The sequence below is a fragment of the Dromiciops gliroides genome, chromosome 1 (genome assembly GCF_019393635.1).
Source record: "Dromiciops gliroides isolate mDroGli1 chromosome 1, mDroGli1.pri, whole genome shotgun sequence".
NCBI classification, from domain to species: domain Eukaryota; kingdom Metazoa; phylum Chordata; class Mammalia; order Microbiotheria; family Microbiotheriidae; genus Dromiciops; species Dromiciops gliroides.
In genome coordinates, this window is record NC_057861.1 from 615,005,042 (window position 1) to 615,025,367 (window position 20,326).

The 20,326-nt window shown below is 37.5% G+C and overlaps 1 pseudogene; it reads right to left on the reverse strand.

Moving 5' to 3' along the window:
• Nucleotides 1-521: 521 nt before the first annotated feature.
• The window catches only part of LOC122752705, an 86,669-nt pseudogene continuing 66,864 nt past the window's right edge, over nt 522-20,326 (reverse strand).

Below are 20,326 nucleotides of genomic sequence, written 5' to 3' on the forward strand. Positions count from 1 at the left end.
CCTAACTCCAGACCCTGTGCTCTAGTCACCATGCCACCTAGCTGCCTGCTATGTCTCAGAGTTAAATAAAAATATACTTTAAAAATGTGTTAATTTTTCCATAATACCTTCAAAACCTGTGATAATGTCACCAAGAAGTGTTCTATCCCCTAATTATTCTGAAAGTTTTGAAGATACAATAGTTTCTTTTTATAACAAATTCCATTATCTTCTTTTCTTTACAAACTCAATGTATTAATTCCTAATCAGTTTCTAATTCAACTGCCTGGATTTGAGGTAGCAATGTATTGGTTCTCTTAAATGGAGGAATGGTGATTCGCTCCCCAACTCCACCACACACACACACACACACACACACACACATTGCCATACTCTGTATTAGGCTCAAAGTGTGCCATCTAAATCACCAAGGAAATGTAGTCCTCAGGCCTATCATCCACTGGCTTGGCATACAAATTAAAATGCATGGTTTTTCTTAATGGATATATATATATATATATATATATATATATATATATATATAGTTCTTTAGTAAGTATGAAAACAACACATAGCACCTGCTTATTTACATAAAAGGCAATGTCTAAGGAATAAGTTTCAAACTCTGTGGCTACTTTCCAATTGACTCAGTCAAGCATTTGCCTAAGCTCAAGCTTGTGAGCATACTGTCTCACCACTGTTCAAAGTGACTGGATAAACCATGAGCCATTCTTTGAATTTTTCTAAAAACAGTAGCTAGGGAATATTCTATTAGAATACGCATATAAGAAGTCTGCCTCAAAAGGTATTTTTGGCATATTATATCCTCATCATTACCACTGTCTGCCTCAACACCATAATACAACTCTGTGCCTCTACATGCCTGAATAAATAAAAAATGTTGGTTTTCCTGTTAGACTTCTACTCTTATCCACTTTGAAGAAACATGATAATCTATTCAGTACAACAGATCGATCTGTGCCAAAGATGATTCCTTCTTCACTGTGACTTGAATAAAATTGCTCCTTTGCTGTGATCTTCTTTAGAAACATTGTGCATCAATTCAATGATTTCTCTTTATGTCAAATCATTTTATTCCTGACTTCATATTTCAAAAGCTCTTGAATGTATTGCTAAGATTTGTTGCATTTATATCTGTACCAGACCAAAATGACATGCCAGTGTTCAGGTGGAAAATATTTCTTATGTATTACTACATGTAATCATTTTTCTCCAGAGGTCTATCATATTTAAATTTTCTAAAACTAAATTCACCTCCTTAACTTATTTCTTTTTTTTTTGGAAGGCAATGAGGGTTAAGTGACTTGCCCAGGGTCACATAGCTAGTAAGTGTCAAGTATCTGAGGCAGGATTTGAACTCAGGCTCTCCTGAATCCAGGGCCGGTGCTTTATCCACTGCACCACCTAGCTGCTTCCACTTTTCTTATTTATTTTGCGTTAGATCTATCTAGTTCTGAGAGGGGGAGATTGAGGTCCCCCACTAATATAATTTTGCTGTCTTCTTCTTCCTGTAACTCATTTAACTCCTTCTCTAAGAATCTGGATGCAGTACCACTTGGTGCATATATGTTTAGTATTGAAATTACTTCATTGTCTATGTTACCTTTTAGCAAGATGTAGTTTCCTTCCTTATCTCTTTTAATTATGTCTGTTTTTGCTTTTGCTTTGTCTGAGATAAGGATTGCTACCTCTGCTTTTTTTTTTACTTCAACTGAAGCATAATATATTCTGCTCCAGCTTTTAACCTTTACTCAGTATGTACCTCTCTGCTTCAAATGTGTTTCTTGTATATGACATATTGTAGGATTCTGGTTTTTAATCCACTCTGATATTCCCTTCCCTTTTATGGAAGAATTCATCCCATTCACATTCACAGTTATGATTACTAAGTGTATATTTCCCTGCATCCTATTTTTCCCCTTGTTTATATTTTTCTCTTTCCTTTCCCCCTATACCTACCTTCTCACCAGTGTTTTGCTTCTGACCTCCACCTCCCTCAATCTATCGTCCCTTCTATTGGCCCTACCTCCCTTTTGCTCTTTCCCCTTTTGCCTCCTAGTTTTGCCCTCCCTTCTATCAGCACCCCACCCTTTTCTTTCCTCTCTTACTTCCCCCTAGGATTAAATAAAATTCTACACACAACTGAGTGTGTATGTTATTTTCTCTTTGAGCCAAATCATATGAGTAAGGTTGAAACAATGCTCACCCCTTCTTCTATTGCTTCTATTTAATACCTCTTCATGTGGTGTGATTTATCCCATTTTGCCTCACCTTTACTCTTCTCCTAGTATAATCCTTTTTATCACCCCTTAAGGTTTTTTTTTAAAATATCATCACATCAAAATCAACTTACACCCATACCCTCTGTCTGTCTGTATTCCTCCTATCTGCCTTAATAAAGATAAAGTTCTCAAGAGTTATAAGTATCTTCTTCCCATGTAGGTATGTAAACATTTTAACCTTATTGAATAACATGGGTTTTTTTGGGGGGGGTTCCCATTTTACCTTTTTATGCTTCTCTTTAGTCTTGTTTTTGAAGACTGGATTTTCTGTTCAGTTCTGGGTTTTTCATTAGGAAAGTTTTTAAGTCCCCTATTTCATTAAATGCCCATCATTTCCCCCAAAAGATAATGATTAGTTTTGCTGGGTAGTACATTCTTGGTGATAATCCAAGTTCCTTTGCCCTCTAGAATATCGTATTCCAAGCCCTCAGATCTGCTAATATTGAGGCTGCCAAATCCTGTGTAATCCTGCTTTACTTCTTCCTTGTTGTCTCATTGAGTGATTACCTTCCATTTGCCCAGTCCTAATTCTTAAGGCATTATTTTCCCCAGGCAGCGTTTGTACCTTCTTTTCCATTTGGTCAACTGTATTTTTTAATGAGGTGTTTTCTTCAGTCAATTTTTGTTCTTCTTTTTCCAAACTATTGACTCTCTCTTGCATAACTTTCATTTCTTTTCCCAATTTTTCTTCTACTCTGATTTATAAAATCCTTTTTGAGCTCTTACAAGAGGACTTTTTGATCTTGAGACCAATTCTTCTTCCCCTATGAGGCTTCTAATATAGGCATTTTGATATTGTTGTCCTCTTCTGAGTTTGTGTTTTGGTCTTCCCTGTCACCATAGTAATTTTCTATGGTGAAGGGGTTTTTTCTATTTCTTATTCATATTGGGCCTCTTTCATGCCTTTCAAGGTTGAGCTCTGTTGCTGTGATATAGCATTATTGTCCTAAGCTTCTTTTGGTGGGGACCAGGGGCTTTCTTCTCTAAGACCTCTGTGGCTTGCAGCTTGCTCACTGCATTGGGGTGACCCAGCCTAGTTGGGCCTGCTGTGTAGTGGATACTACAGCTGGCAGATTGTCTTCTTAATTGAAGCTGGGGGTCTTAAAACTGACCTGTTGTGCCACTAGCTTGCTGAGTTAGGACCAAGGGTCCTCAGCTGCTGATCTGTGCTATGGCTAAGAGCTTTCCTCTGGTTTGCCTAGATATCCTCTGTGCTGAGCTGTATTGCCCCTTTTGCCCAAAAGAGACAGACCTTTCCTGAAGACCTTATCTTAAGCCAGAAGATTGTTTCACTCCATCGTTTTGTAGGTTCTGTAGCTCCAGAATCTGTTTAGAGGCTTAATTTAATGTTGTTTCTGAGGGAAATTTGGGAGAGCTCAGGCAACATCCCGACTTAATTCTGCCACCTTGGCTCCCAGCCTATACCAAACATTTAAAGAAAAACTATTCTAATATTACATAAATGATTTGGAAAAAAAAACAGGAAGAGGAATCCTTCCAAATTACTTACTTGAAAAAAATATGGGTTTGATACTTAAACTAGGGAGATAAAAACAGAAAGAAAACTATAGACCAATTTCCCTAATGAATATTGGTGCAAAAATCTTAAATAAAATGTTAGCAGAATATGATAACGGTCATACATTATGACTAGGCTGGATTTATATCAAGAATGTAGGGGGGCAGCTAGGTGGCCCAGTGGATAGAGTACCGGCCCTGGAGTCAGGAGTACCTGAGTTCAAATCTGGCCTCAGACACTTAACACTTACTAGCTGTGTGACCCTGGGCAAGTCACTTAACCCCAATTGCTTCACTAAAAAAAAAAAAAAGAATGTAGGATTGGTTCAGTATTAGAAAAACTATAAGCATAACTGATTCTATCAATAACAAAAACAACAAAAAATCATATCATATTGATTATATCAATAGATACAGAAAAAAAAACTTTGGACAAAAAACAATACCCATTCCACTTAAAAACACTAAAAAGCACATAATATAATGTATAATAATATAGAATATATTAAGAATGTAATGGTAAATATATAATATTAATAACTATAAATAACACTTGTAAATAAACATTAACTGCTATGTATTATATTTAATATGATATTTTGCATTAATATATTATCTACATAATAATAAATAATTGATATAATATAATTAATATAAGAATAAATGATATTTTTAAATTATAAGAAATATCTATCTAAAACCAAGAATAAGCATTATCTGTTATGGTGATAAACCAGAAACCTTTCCAATAAGATCAGGGATGAAGCAAGTTTGTCCATCATTACCATTATTATTTAATATTGTGCTAGAAATACTGGTCATAGCGATAAGACAAGAAAAAGAATTTGAAGGAATAAGCATAGACAACAAGGAAACAAAATTATCACTTTTTGCAAATGATATGATGGTATGCTTAGAAAACCCTAGAGACTAAACAAAAAACTAGTCAAAACAATTAACAACATTAGCAAAGTAGCAAAAATTAAAATAAACAACTCATCATCATTTCTACATATTACCCCTCAAAAAAAAACAGCAGGAAGAGAAATTTAATTTAATATAACTATAGACAATATAAAATACTTGGGATTCTACTTAGACATACATAATGACTGACTATGTGAATACAATTACAAAACGTTTCATGCAAATAAACAGATCTAAATAATTAGAGAAATATTAATTACTTCTGGGTAGGCTGAGCCAATATAATAAAAATGACAGCACTACTTGAATTAAATTACTTGTTCAGTACCCTATCCCTAAAACTGCCAAATTTCTTCATAGAGCTAGAAAAAAAATTATAACCAGATATATCTGAAGGAACAAAAGGACAAGACTACAAAGGGAATTAATGAAAAACATATGAAGGAAAGAGACCTACCAATACCAGATTATATTATAATATAATATAATCTGACTATATTATAAAATAGTAATCATCAAAACAGTTTGCTGCTAGATAAGAAAAAGAGTGGTTAATCAATGGACTATTTTAGGCACACAATAAATACAAGCAAATGAGCATAATAGCCTAGTATTTCATAAACCAAAGATTCCAGTTATTGAGGCAAGAACATACTATTAAAAAAAAAAAAGCTCTTGGGAAAACTAGAAAGTAGTCTTACAGAAACTGGGCATAGGCCAATATTTCATACCATGTATCAAGATAAGCTCAAAATAGTAATCATCAAAACAGTTTGCTGCTAGATAAGAAAAAGAGTGGTTAATCAATGGACTATATTAGGCACACAATAAATACAAGCAAATGAGCATAATAGCCTAGTATTTCATAAACCAAAGATTCCAGTTATTGAGGCAAGAACATACTATTTTTAAAAAAAAGCTCTTGGGAAAACTAGAAAGTAGTCTTACAGAAAGAGGCATATCATAAGCAAATTAGAGGAATTAGAAGAAATAATCTGTCAGATCTATGGAAAGGGCAATGGCTCATGACCAAAGAAGGGACAGAAAGGTTCATGGGAGATAAAGTGGCTAATTTGAATGACAGAAAATTCAAAAGTTTTTGCGCAAACCAAACCAACGTAGACAAAATTAGAATAAAAGCAGGAAACTGGTGAAAAATTTTTGCAGCGTTTCTCTGACAAAGTTCTCATTTCTTAAATATAGAGAGATTCTAAACCAAATTTATAAAAAATATGATCCATTTCCCAATTTAAGGAAATTAACAAGCAGTGTTCAGAGAGGAAAAAAATCAATGCTATAAGTATTCATATAAAAATGCTCTAAATTATTAATAATTACAGAAATACAAAATAAAACAACTTTGAACTATTACCTAATTTGTATCAGTTTTTGGATAATATAACAGAAAAAAGTAAATGGCAAGTGCTGAAGGGAATGTGAGAAAAGAGGAAAACTAATGCCCCATTAATGTAGCCGTGAACTGTGTCCAGCAATTCTGGAGAACAATTTGGAACTATGACTAAAGGGCGATAAAACTGTGCATATCCTTTTACCCAGCGATACTACTACTAAGTCTGTATCTCATGTGGTAAAAATTATTTGTGATAAAATTATTATTGCAGTTTTTAGCTGACTCATTTGGGAGGGGCCACACCTGGCCCACCCTGAAGTCACATATACTATTGAGATTGAACACTCCATGAGGGGAGGCAGAGGTGCTTCCAGAACACTCTCTCTCTTTCCAGCTACTGTTGTTCGGGTGGCGCAAGCAACTGTAGACTGTCCAGGTTTTCATGAGTTAATTACGGAAAACCCTAAATTCCTTTGAATTAGCTTAATTGGAAATGATCTGGGGATTGCATAAGCTAAGTTTAGAGTTAAGAATATTTATCTGTATTTCTTTTTTCCTATTTCCTTATCTTTGATTTTATTAGTTTCACCTTTGTTGTTTAATTAATTCCCAAGTAATAAAATCTGATCCTTCTGTGAATTAAAGCTGTAAGGCTCCTTTCTTATTGGCCTGGGAGAAATATCTAAAAAGGGCAGTTCAGAGGGGATGGTAAACCTAAAAGGTCCCTCATATTTCTGGGATCCCAATATTTAGGCAAGTCACCCAATTAATGCTCCATATATCAAATTATGGCCCTCACTCTCAAAGAGATCAAAGGACAAGGAAAAGGACTCATATGTACAAAAATATTTATAGCAGATTTTTTGTAGTAGTAAAAAATTGGAAACTGAAGGGATGTCTATAAATTGTGGAATGGCTGAACAAATTATGATATATAAATGTGATGGAATACTATTGTATTGTAAGAAATGATGAAGGAGGAACACAAATAAACTGATGCAAAGTGAACACAATAGTAGAACAATCTATATACTAACAGAAATATTGTAAAGATAATTAACTATGAAAGACTTAGCTATCTGATCAGTACAACAATCCACAACAACTCCAAAGGACTCATGATGCAAAATGCTATCCACCTTCAGATAGAGACCTAATGGACCATAGTAGATTGAAGAATTTTTTTTTTCCTTTCTTTATTTCTCTTGCTTTCCCCACCTCCCCTTGAGGAGCCTGGGGGGAGATATAGCTAATGTGGAAATATGTTTTTGCATTTCACATGCAAATTTCACATGTAAATAGGATTTTTTTGTCTTCTCAATGGATAGGGGAGGAGGTAGAGGGAGGGAGAAAATTTGGAACTGAAAATGAAAACTATATTAAATTTTTAAAAAGAAAAAATCCTGTAGTACTAATAGGAACAATTCCATTTTCTCTTTACTGATGTTAATGCCTTTAATTTCTTTCTCTTGTCTTATTGATATCATTAGCATTTCTTGAACTATGTCAAATAATAGTGGGGAGATATGGCATCTTGTTTTATTCCTGTCTTAACTGGGAAATATTTTAGTGTTTCTCAGTAGGAAATAATGCTAGCTTTTGGTTTTATGTAGAGACTTTTTATTATATTTTAAAATGTTCTTTTTTTCTATGATTTTGGAGATTTCTAACAAATTAGCATTCTATTTAATCAAAGACATTTTCTGTATCTATCAAAATAAACACGTAGTTTTGATTGATTTTATTTTTAATATGATGTTATGTTCATTGTTTTCCTAATATTGAACCATCCTCACATCTCTGGCATAAATACAATATTGTCATGGTGAATAATTTTTAGATATAATGCTAAAGTTTATGTATTATAATTTTATTTTAAAATTTCACATCAATATTGCTCTCTATATTTCTTTATATAAATTTTTGCTTTCTCCTTTCCTAGTATAAATATTAGGACCATAGTTGTCTCATAAAAGAATACTGAAAGAGAGTTTTCTTTTTTGGATAATGAGAATTAAATGTGGAAATAGCCAGTAAGTGCTAAAAACAGAAAGGTGCAAAGCAAGAACTATTGCTTGGTATGGACAATAATTTGAGTAAATTGTTAGAGAGAAGAGGGAACAATGCAGGTTGGGATTATCAGGAAAGACTTCATCAGGAAGGTGAGATTTGTATCGGACCCTAAATATGGATAGAAAATGAGTAAGTAGAAAAGAGAAAGAAGAGCACAAGAGAGAGAAACAGGAAAGTATCTTTATATCATAAGACAGGTCTATAGACCAATCCATCAATTTAGGAATCCAGTTCTTTCAGATCACCCAGTACATGTGAAAGCCCTCTCAGGCCTGTTTGGCTTGCTGCCCTTTGATTCTGGCCCACTGTTAGAAGTGAAAATAAATACATTAGAAAAATGAGTGTTTCCTGAAATATCAGCTGCACCTTATTGTGCTCCAAATTTCACACTGATAAATAACCTCTTTCTCATTAACATGCAGGCTCCCTACAATTAGCACTCTCATTTGCACTATGTAAACAGCTTCTAACTGTGCCTTTTACCTCTTTGTTCAAACAAAGATTTCTGTTAGTGAGAAAGAAGAAAATTAGTAGCAGGTGAGAGCTTATTTTTAATTATATTGAGATTGACTGTTGTTCTCCAAATCTTCTCTAATTCCCCCAAGATATTTATTTACAGACCTTGATTTTCCATTTTAAAAAAAAAAAAAAAACAAAAAACAACAACAACAACAACAAAAACCCTTTCTGGTCTTAATTGACAAATAGAAACACAAATAGCAGCAGCTAATTTCTGGCCTGGTTCCCAAATAGTGACTGTTACAGCCTGGATCTTCTTTTTAGTTGTGGTTACCTGGGGTTACAGAGTACTAGAGAAAATAATAATAATAATAATAATAATGCCTGGAATTTGCAGAGCACTTTGCAGTTTGCAATACATTTTTCATACTTCTTTTTTTAATTTGGTCTTCACAAGACCTGTAAGCTAAACAGGACAGTGAGTGTTGCCTTCATCTTATAGGTGAGGTCTAAAGAGGTTAAATGTCTTTCCCATGGTGACCCAACTAGTGAACGTCAGAGTCTTTGAATCCAATTCCCTCCTGATTTAAAATCCAGGACTCTTTCCATTAACCTAAATACTTTATTAAGCCTATGTAGATTTGACAGAAATGTTTTATTAGAGTGGAGAAAGAAGCTCACTGCTCATCCATAGCTTAAGAACTCTGACCCTTCACAGTGCATTGCCCAAGGCCATCGTTTCCTTGTAAGACTTTGCCAATATTGCCCCTAGAACTCATCTCCTCAACTACCAGCTGGTATCACTTCATCTTTCTTCCCATTGTCCTGTCCCCCATGTCTAACTGGGCAAAATGTGAGTTGTAAGGCAGCTCATTAGGACTAATGTTATAGTCTCAAATCTCAAATATTTACATATATAATATATAATTAATATTCTATATAATTTATGTTTATATATACATAAAGATGCAATAATACATATGTACACATATGCACATGTATATTTGTACAATAGATGTTATTTGTGGGACAGCTAGGTGGCATAGTAGATAGAGTGCTGGGCCTGAAGTCAGGAAGGCCCAAGTTCAAACCAGCTAGGTGACAGTAGGCAAATCTCTTAGCTCTGTTTGCCTCAGTTTCCTCATGAATAAAATGATCTGGAGAAGGAAATGGCAAACCACTCTAGTATCTTTGCCAAGAAAACCCCAAATGGGGTCAGGGAGAGTCCAGCTGAACAACAACAAAATGTTATATTGTATACTAATACACACATATATATATATATGTGTGTGTGTGTGTGTTGTACACGTATATGTATACATACAAATTCATATGCATGTGTTTATTGTGCCATGTGTCTATATGTACATATAGACACATAGTCACATGTATATATGTGCACATAATTGCCATATTTCTTATATCACATCCTCTTCCAAACATCAAGATCATTTAAGATTCCTTGGAAAAGGTAACAATAGACATAACCCTGCTCAATGACCCTGTGATGATGAACCATGAAGCAGGGAAATGTTTATTCGACCAATGTATTTGCCACTGTACTGGAGGAGATAAAACACAGACAAGGGGTCAAAGAGAGCTTACCTATGCATGGTGAGGTCGTCCAGATGTTCACATTTGTGGATGATATTGTGTCGATAGCATCAAAGCACAGAAAACTGCAGAGCCTCCTGTAAGAGATCTGCAGTCGCTCAAGAGTTTGGCCTATTCATCCACGCAGGAAAGGCCTACTGGATGGAGAATGCCAATTGCCCAGATTTCCACATGCATTTGTACCCATCTAGAGCTCATACAAAAGCCTGTCTGTCTGGGGCAGACAATTCAGGTAAACAACACACGGGGCCCAGAAGTGAGCAGAAAGAAGGAAGTGAGCCAGATTGCAAAGCTCTATTATTGACCTCAAACTTTCCTTGAAAGGAAAGGCCCGTCTTTTCACTGCTAACATTTGATATCTTTATGGTGGCAAGACACATAACACCATTGCTTCCTGAGAATTAAAGATGACCATCACACAGAGGAAACAGATTCATGTATGGCAGGTCCAAACAGGCTACACCATATATCACATGAGGGACTCTAAAGAACACAAGTAAAGGAATCATCAGGGAATTGTATGACAGGATTAGTCTCAGGGAAAGAGCAAAGGAAGACAGAGGCTAGCCAGAGAGAAACACTGAAACCCTCATATGTCAGGAGGAAAATGACAAAAACCTAGCACAGTGAGTGAACTCCCTTCCCCACTACCACCCTGGAAAAATTTTGGTAGGATGTGTACAAGAGGTGCACAGAATGGGTAAGCATGGATGGGCTGACATTTGTTTTGTTGGAGAAAGCTCCTGAATTGATAAAATCACGAGTCCATTTGAGTAACTGCAAGTATTTATGTATAAATTCACATTTATATCTACAAGTGACAGTGTACACTGTCAAATCTCTGTCTTCTGACCCCAGGTCTGACACTCTTTCCACCACCCTTAAGAATTTCTGTCTTTTAAGATCCAAGTAGGGGAAAATTGTGTTTTTGTACATAAAGGGGCCCAGGAATAATCCTAAATTTTAAAAGTATGGAAACTTTTGGTGGATACCCCATACAGTAGAAAGGAATCTGTACTTGGAGACAGAAAACCTTGATTTAAACCCCAAACCTTCCATTTACTAGCTATGTGACTTTCAGTAAGTAACCACCTCCCTGGGCATAAATTTGCTCATCTGTAAAACGAAGAGATTCAATTAGATGGTCTCCACAGTCTCTTTAAAATCTAGAATCCTATAATCTAGTCATCTGCCTATGCAGGTCTCTTATCTACCTGAGCCAAAAACTAAGGACTACCTGTGAGACTTCAGAAATCCTCAATCACACTGGACGCAACTTGTAAAATCCAACCCTGGCTTCAGAAAAAGAAAACCGCCACACTTCTGCATATTGGTGGCACGTGTAAATGTAATTACTGGATCATAAATATAGTCATAGTGGCTTTTCTACAAAGGGTCACCCCCGGTTTTTTGTGGGGGGTGGGGAAATGAGAGTTAAGTGACTTGCCCAGGGTCACACAGCTAGTGTTAAGTGTCTGAGGCTGGGTTTGAACTCAGGTCCTCCTAAATCCAGGGCCGGTGCTTTATCCACTGTGCCACCTAGCTGCCCCGAGGGTCACCCTTTTAAATGAGGACAGGGAGATCTAAGTGCTCCAGCCCGTGTGGGCCCATCAGTGGTGACTTAATGTTAGGGGGTTGTTTGTTTATGTTCTTGAACACTGAAAATTCTGTGAGGTTTTTGTTTTTGTTTTAATGAAAAGTCTGAAATTAGTGGGTTTTATGGAGACAAATTTGACAGATTTTATTTTCATTTGCTCTACCCCTACATAAATTAACTTTCCAAAATCCTACTCCAGAATTTATTAAAGTATGCTTGTAACTAGGGAACAGACATAGTATTTCTATTGTGACTTGCATTGTTTAGAATTAATCTGAATTATCTGATTTTTGTTTTTTACTTCAATTTTCAAGAATCCATGATCATGATTTTGTCTGTATGCCTAAACCCAACCCCAGTGCAAACTGCAATCCCTCCAAGGAAGACAATCTCTAATATTTGCTGTGACCTAGCAGGTGATGAACTTTTCTATATTTAAGAGGGCCAGTCTGATATGCCAGACACTGCCACCACTATGGTGCAGGCCTTCATCACTTCCCTCCTGGATTATTGCCATAACCTGATTGGTCTGCCTGCCACAAGTCTCTCCCTACTCCCAGGCCATCATCCACTTAGTTGCTAAAGTGCTCTTCCAAAAGAGTCAGTCTGACCATGTCGCCCTCATACTCAATAAACTCCAGCGTCTCTCTATCACCTCCAGGATCAAATATAAAATACCTAGTTTGGCATTCAAAACCTTTCATAACCTGCCCCAACTCACCTTTCCGGTATTCTTACACCTTACGCCCCGCTATTCCCCATCTATTCTGCAGTTCAGTAATACTGGAACAAGACACTCCATGTCCTGCCTGTGGACATTTTCACTGGCTATCCCTCCATACTTGGAATGCTCTTTCTTCCTCTTTATTTCCACCTGCCGGCTTTCATGACTTCCTTCAAATCCCAGCCAAAATCGCACCTTCTCTAAGAAGCCTTTCCCCATCCCCCCAAAATCTGTAGCCTTTCTTCTGTTGATTTCTTCCATTTTATAATATATACTTAACTCATTTGTACAGTTGTTTGTGCGTTGTTTCCCTTTGTTAAACTGTGATGTCGGGGATACTTTTTTTGCCTTTCTTTGTATCCTCAATATTTAGCATAGTGCCTGACACATTGCATGAGTTTAATAAATGTTTATTCACTGGCTGACCAAAACTTAAATGTATTCTGTTCTGACTCAAAATAGCACATGGCATCTCAAGTATACCATCAAGCAGTTGCTTGTCTAGGGAAGGTTTTACTAAATAAAAGAAAAAAGCAAAGCAAAAACTAATCAAGGAGTTAGCTATAAGTTCCAAAGATTCTTCAATAGGATTTTCAGTTATGCTTTGAGTATGAGGGATCCTTTGGAAGGGGCCTCCAGAAGTCTCCTTGCAGTTGATAGCAAACCCTCACCTTGTATCTGCCTTATATCTTCTATATCTTCACTCATCTGCCCAGCAACGTGACTCCATTTGGGTTCAGTTCTTGGCTATTGAATCCACTCGGTGAGAGGCACCAGGGCAGAGAGGAAGCCTGGCCAATGGTGCATTTTTCCTCACAATGGGTCTCACTTTTGCAAAAAGCACTAGCACTATAACTCCAGCACTGAAGACAAGGTTCCCTCTCACTGAGGCTTGTCATGCCTCTTTGTTATCCTTCTTGCTTTTTTTGTTTGAATGAGGCGCTAAAAGGCACAGTTAGAAGCTTTTTACATAGTGCAAATGAGAGTGCTAATTGTAGGGAGCCTGCACATTAACGAGAAAGAGGTTATTTATCAGTGTGAAACTTGGAGCACAATAAGGTGCAGCTGATATTTCAAGAAACACTCATTTTTCTAATGTATTTATTTTCACCTCTAACAGTGGGCCAGAATCAAAGGGCAGCAAGCCAAGCAGACATGAGTGCTTCCATATTCACTAAATGAACTGAATGAGTTATGTTCCTAGACATGAATTTCCCTTGCATCTTTACTCTATCATAACCTTCCAGAAGTACATGCTGAGAAGGCAAGGCTGATGCAATAGTATTCCACTGCATGTGGGGTTCAGAAAATTATATATATAAAATCTTCTCTCACAGAAGAGGAAATGTCCCACAACACACACACACACACACACACACACACACACACACACACATATATATATTCATGCATGTACACACATTACATGTCCCTTCACATTAAATGAGTATATTTATATGTATTATATATAGGTAGATATGTATATATGTGTGTTTATATGTATATAAAAAACTTCTCACTGACAAGATGAAATATCTCCATCTCTGAGACTGAGTGTCTCTTTCTCTGAGTGTCTCCCTCTGTCTCTGTCTCTGTGTCTGTCTCTGTCTCTCTCTCTTCTTCCCTCCCTCTCTTCCTCCCTCCCTTCCTCCCCTAGTTCTTCTCCTGTCATAGTGATGCATTAGCTTCTGGGGGCCCTTTTAGTTCTAAATCTATCATCCTGGAGGCAGCTAGGTGCCGCAGTATTTAAAGCACTGGCCCTGGATTCAGGAGGACCTGAGTTCAAATTCAGTCTCAGACACTTGACACTTACTAGCTGTGTGACCCTGGGCAAGTCACTTAACCCTCATTGCCCCTGCAAAAAAAAAAGAAAAAGAAAAAGAAAAAGGAAAGGAAAGGAAAGGAAAGGAAAGGAAAGGAAAGGAAAGGAAAGGAAAGGAAAGGAAAGGAAAGGAAAGGAAAGGAAAGGAAAGGAAAGGAAAGGAAAGGAAAGGAAAGGAAAGGAAAGGAAAGGAAAGGAAAGGAAAGGAAAGGAAAGGAAAGGAAAGGAAAGGAAAGGAAAGGAAAGGAAAGGAAAGGAAAGGGAAAAAAATAAATAACAATAAATCTATGATCCTATCATCCTATTATCTATGATCTTATGAATACATGTGTCCACTTATTAATGATCCTTATTTAAATCTAGTACCTGGAATTTAACACAATATTCTAGATGCGGGCTGAGCAGTACACTAGAGTACACCAGAATGATTATCACCTTAGGTCTGCACACTAAACCTCTGTGAACTTGTCCTAAGTTTGGGTTTGGGTTTGGGGCTTCTTTGCCACCATTCTGACTCAGTTTGGGGCTTGTGGTTTATTAAGACACTGGAATCTTTCTCATGTGAACTGCTTTTATAGTATGCTTCTCCCATCCCATACTTGCTGTATACTCCAATTCAATTCAACAAATACTGCACAAGGTATTTGGCTAAATAATCTCCATCATGCATGACTTTTTAGACTATAGCAGGAGGGCCCAAGCTCCAGAAGAATCTATCCATTTGGAAGGGTACCAGCACAGGTCTTTTGGAACAACATGTGCCCATTGTCTGATGACCAGATGGCTAAATTGGAAGAGGCGCTTCATCAAGTTAGCTACATGATAATGAACTGTTTAACAATAGGAATTCTCAAAGTCCACCCCTTAAGTATTAAAGAGATTGTGATCTAGCCATTAGATAGTTCATCTGATACAGTGCCACGATTAGAGTCAAGAAGACTTTAGTTCAAACTCTTAACTAGCTCTGTGACTTTGGGCAAGTAACTTAATCTCTGTTTGTCCCAGTTTCTTCAATTGAAAAATGGGGATAATAACAGCACCTACCTCCCAGAGTTGCTGTCAGGATTAAATGTGATAATAGTAAGAGCTATATAAATATTAGCTATACTGTTGTTTATTATTGTTATTATTATTAATCTGTTAGTAAAGGAAGTACCCATGAAAAAGATTATAGATCCTTGATTAACATAAATTTCATCTTTATTTATTTATTTGTTTATCTTTTGGTGAGGCAATTGGGGTTAAATGACTTGCCCAGGGTCACACAGCTAGTAAGTGTCAAGTGTCTGAGGCTGGATTTGAACTCAGGTCCTCCTGAATCCAGGGCCAGTGCTCTATCTACTGCACCACCTCACTGCCCCATAAATTTCATCTTTATAGATTTAATACCTAGTTCTCATCTGTTAAGATCTTTGTGGATCCTTGCTCTGTCACCCAACGTGTCACCAACAATTCCATCATCTGAAAATCTGATGAGCAAGTCATTAAGGCCTTCATCCAAATCACTTTTTTAAAAAATTCTAAGATACCAAACAGATCTCTGTGGCACTTTCCTAGAGACCTGTGTCATTGACCTAACCACTACAAAATTCTTAGAACACGTGCTCTTCCTGAAAAGACCATCAGTATCATTGTGACTTGATGGGGCCTTCAATTGTGTTTGAGACACACGGGTTCCTCTAGATATTTCTAGCTTCATGACTAAGAGCTCTCTCTGCTGAGTTTCTCTGGGGCGTTCTTTTCAGCCTCCTACATAGCTTCTTAGTGGTCAGGGTGGTAGCTGCAACTCCACTTCCCTGCCTGGGCTTCCCCCACTCTCATGCTGAAAAGCAGGGTCCCTTCCCCTACAAACCTCCTGCCCATCCCAGTACATGATCCTCTCCTGTAGCTTAAGATAAAAGGATGATTTTTGTCAGCCAAAACCTGACCACATTAGTCACAAGACAGCTCTCCAGGGGTTTGTGAAAGGGAACACTGGGGAGGGGGGAATTTTCTAGCCACCATTGGTTACTATTACATAATTAAATACAAAAGAGATGAAAAAAAAAGATACAACATAATTTAGGTAGAGGTGGGGGAAGAGACCCTGGCAGCCGGGGGACTAGGAAAGGTGTCAAGCAGAAGGCAGAGCTTGAGCTGAGCCTTTGAAAGGAAATAGTGATTCTAAGAGACAGAGGAGAAAGTGAGAGCATTCCACTGCCAATTCCATTGCCCATAGGTGGACAACCAGTGTAAAAAGCACATAGACAGGGCCTGGGGTGTCATGTATGAAAAGAAGACAAGATGGTTGAACATGTAATGACTATAATGTGTGAAAAAGCTGAAAAGATAGATTAGGGCCACATGGTGAAGGGTTTTTAATGCTTAAACAGAAGAATGCCTATTTGATCACATAGGTGAGAGGAAGCCACTGGAGTTTCCTGAGTAGGGGAGTGACAAGGTGAGATCTGTACTTTAGAAAAATCATTGGGGCAGTTATGCAGAGGATGAATTGTCACAGAAGTGACTCTGGATGTGAGAAGGTGAACAACCTTGAGGAATACATGCCTGCTCTCTAGGTTATCAAGAATGAGAGAAATGCTTCAAGGAAAAACAAAGAAAATAATGCAAAGAGGCAGAGAGAAGGTAATGAAGAGGTATCAAGGAAGTGCTGGTGTGGAATAATGGGCCACCAAGAAGTGAGGGAGAAAGGACTACTTGATATTTAGAGCTGAGTAATGCAGGTGAAGCTTTTCTCCAAAAGGAGGGAATGGACCTTTTGGGAAGGAGCCAATGCTTGTCCCATATGGAATGCTGAAGTGGATTCAAAGGCATCAGGAGGTGAGAACTCATCCAGGAAGGGTCAGCAGTGGTGATCGATCCCTCCCAGATGAGGGGTGCCAAAGTCAATCACCAACCGGACATAAACTATAGCTGCAACTTTCTCTGGACATATATCCAAGATGAGCAAAGAGCCCCAAGATTCATCAGACCCCATGAACATGATCCCTTCCCTCCTCCCCATCTCCAAATGATTTTCAGGTGAGGAAAAATTCTATCTCTACAAAGCACTGCTAAGAGGAAGAGGAGGAAAGAGACAAAGAATAAGCATTTTTATATAGTACCTACTAGGTGCCAGACATTGTGCTAAGTGATTTTTCCAAATATATTATCTCATTTGATCCTCCCAACAACCCTAAAAGGTATGTTATTGTTATCTGTATTTTACAGATGAATAGACTGAAGTTAAGTGACCTGCTCAGGGTCGTTCAGCTAGTGTCTAGGGCAATATTTTAATTCAGGTCTTCCTGATTCCAAGCCTGGCATTCTTATTCACTGTACCACCACCTGCCTCCTAATAGAAAAACATAGACAGTGAGACAGACAGAAACAGAGAAAGACAGAAATAGGCATTATGTATACACATGGGGTTTCTATTACTCCCACTGACTGAAAGTAGAGGATTCAGTAGAGAAAATGATTGATGAACAAAGAACTGTCTAATCAGATAGTATCTAAGAATTGGCCTGGACCAGGAATTTTGTTGGTATAGGGACCTCTCAGCAAGAAAATTCTCTCTGTACAGATGCAGATCTACTGTGTAACTTAGAAAATTAGTCTTAGAAAATTGCCTGGGGTACTAAGAGTTTAAGTGACCTTCCCCAGCATCACAGAAACTCTTTCTGTCCACTAGGAAATACTATCTTGGATTTCTGGACTTGGACTTAAAGTGTGGGAATGACAAGCTCTTGGCCAAGGATGAAGTATACCTAACAAGGTCTAGTTGTCTGGCATCTTGTGAATCAAATCAAGAGGGTGTTAAAATGAAAATGGGGAAGGAGTTAGAAAACTCCCTTTATAGACCAGCTGAGCCTACAATCATGGAGCATAATAGGTGCAACATAGGAAGAAGAATAAAAGAAGAGAGAACCAGAAATTCTCAGTACAGTATACAAGAAGAGAATACACAACCAAACTCATTCAGAAGTTTCTACACAGATGCACAAAGTAGAGGCAAAAAAAATAGGGTAAACTAGAGAGTCTAAAGCAAGGAAATTAATTTGACCTCATAGTTACCACTGGGATGAAACTCATGAATAGAATATCTTTCTCAAGGGATCTTGGCTAGCTAAAACAGTGATTGAAAAGGGGTATGGAGAGAAAGTGGAGAAGCAGTTCTGAGCTATCATTTCACCAATATAAGAAAGTCCTATTGTGGAACCATTCACCAAATCCATTCATCTGTAACATGTAACTTTAGAAAGTTGCCTGAGACACTGAGAAGTGTTTTTCCCATAATCATATGAGCATAATAGCCAGCCAGCATATCTCAGAGATGGAATTTGAACCCAGGTCTTCCAGATTCCCAAGATTGACCCTCTGTCCACTATGCCTATCCATCCCTCTCATAAGGTAAGACAGAATAAGGGAATAATAATTGACAAAAGGCATAGTGGGAATATTACTGTATAAAAATAATGCCTACCTCATAGGGTTGGCATGAAGATCAACTGAGATAACATAAGTAAAACATTTTGCAAACTATAAAATATCCTATAGATGCTGGTGTTGTAAATTATAATAATAGGACATATTCAAGAAACATAAATGGTGAAATATTTTGGAGAACATCTGATTTAGCACTGCTATAGAAGTGATATCATCCTCAGAATACATGATTGCACCATGGAACCCTGGACACATGGAGGATATGTACAGAAGTACCTCAAGAAACAGATGATAAATATGGCATGTGGGTATGATATTGTAGTGATCAGGGGACCTCAACTCTCTAGGTACCTGCTCGAGCTCCTCTCTGGCAAAAAGAAAAACAGGACAGCTGGAAAAAAACCCCTATTTTGCATCAATGATCATTTCATTTTTCAAAAGGCAAACAAACTGACAAGGGGAACTTCAGATCGAGACCTGATTCTCATCTATAAAGAGGAACTTAGTGGCTGGGATGAAAGTGATGGGGACCTGGAAGGGAAGTGACTAGTCCAGTTTATCATTTGTGACACAAAAAGAGAGAAAAGTCAACAATAATCTGACATGTGCCTAGATTTTTAGGAGTACATGTTTTAAATGTGTTCAAGAAAGGGTAGGTAGAATTTGATGGACTATATTTGACTGGGCTAGTCAACTCAGAAAGGATAGACAGCACTCCAGACTGAAATTCTGAAGACTTAAAGAACACCAATTCTGATGAGGGAAAAAGAAGGGGATGGGAATTATCTAAAGAGACCAAAAGACTAAAAGACCAAAAGAGGATGGAGGCAAGGACCAGTAATGGAGGACTCATAAAAAAGCAGGGTAGAATTAGAAGCAATGGAGGGAATGGTAGATAAGCAAATTTCCAAAAGGTAACAGGAAAAACTTGTTTAACAATTAAGGCTGTCCAAAAGTGGAATCCATTAGCTTGGGGCTTCCTTGAGGGCAAAGAGTATCTTTTACCTTTCTTTGTATCCCTAGCACCTTAGCACAGTGCCTGACACCTTGTAGGTCACTTAATAAATGCTCTTGACTGAATGAATGAACTGTCTTGGGTCGAAATGTGTCTCTCTCCATACCCACAAAAAGAGTAAGAGACTTAACCTGAAACTGGATGACAATTGACTGGGATTAATGTGGTAGGGATTCTTATTCAGGCATGACTTAAACTAGATTACCTTAGAAGTCTCTTGCAACTCAGATTCTGTGAAGTTTAAAATCAGTTTTCACAGGAGTTCCCATGACAAACAATACAGGGAAGAATTGGGGGAAATAGGCAGTTTGCTTCCAGGGGGAGTTTCCAGGGTAAGCCACAAAAAACTATTAGTTCATCTTCAAGTATGATCACCAAGGTAACTATTGTAATGACCTGCAGGGTATGTGCAAATATCTTCTTGTCTGAGATGAACACCAATTAACAGCTTTGAGAATGTAAGACGAGCTTGCCATTAGAAGAGAAGGTCATTGGCACAGAGGAATGATTTTTTCC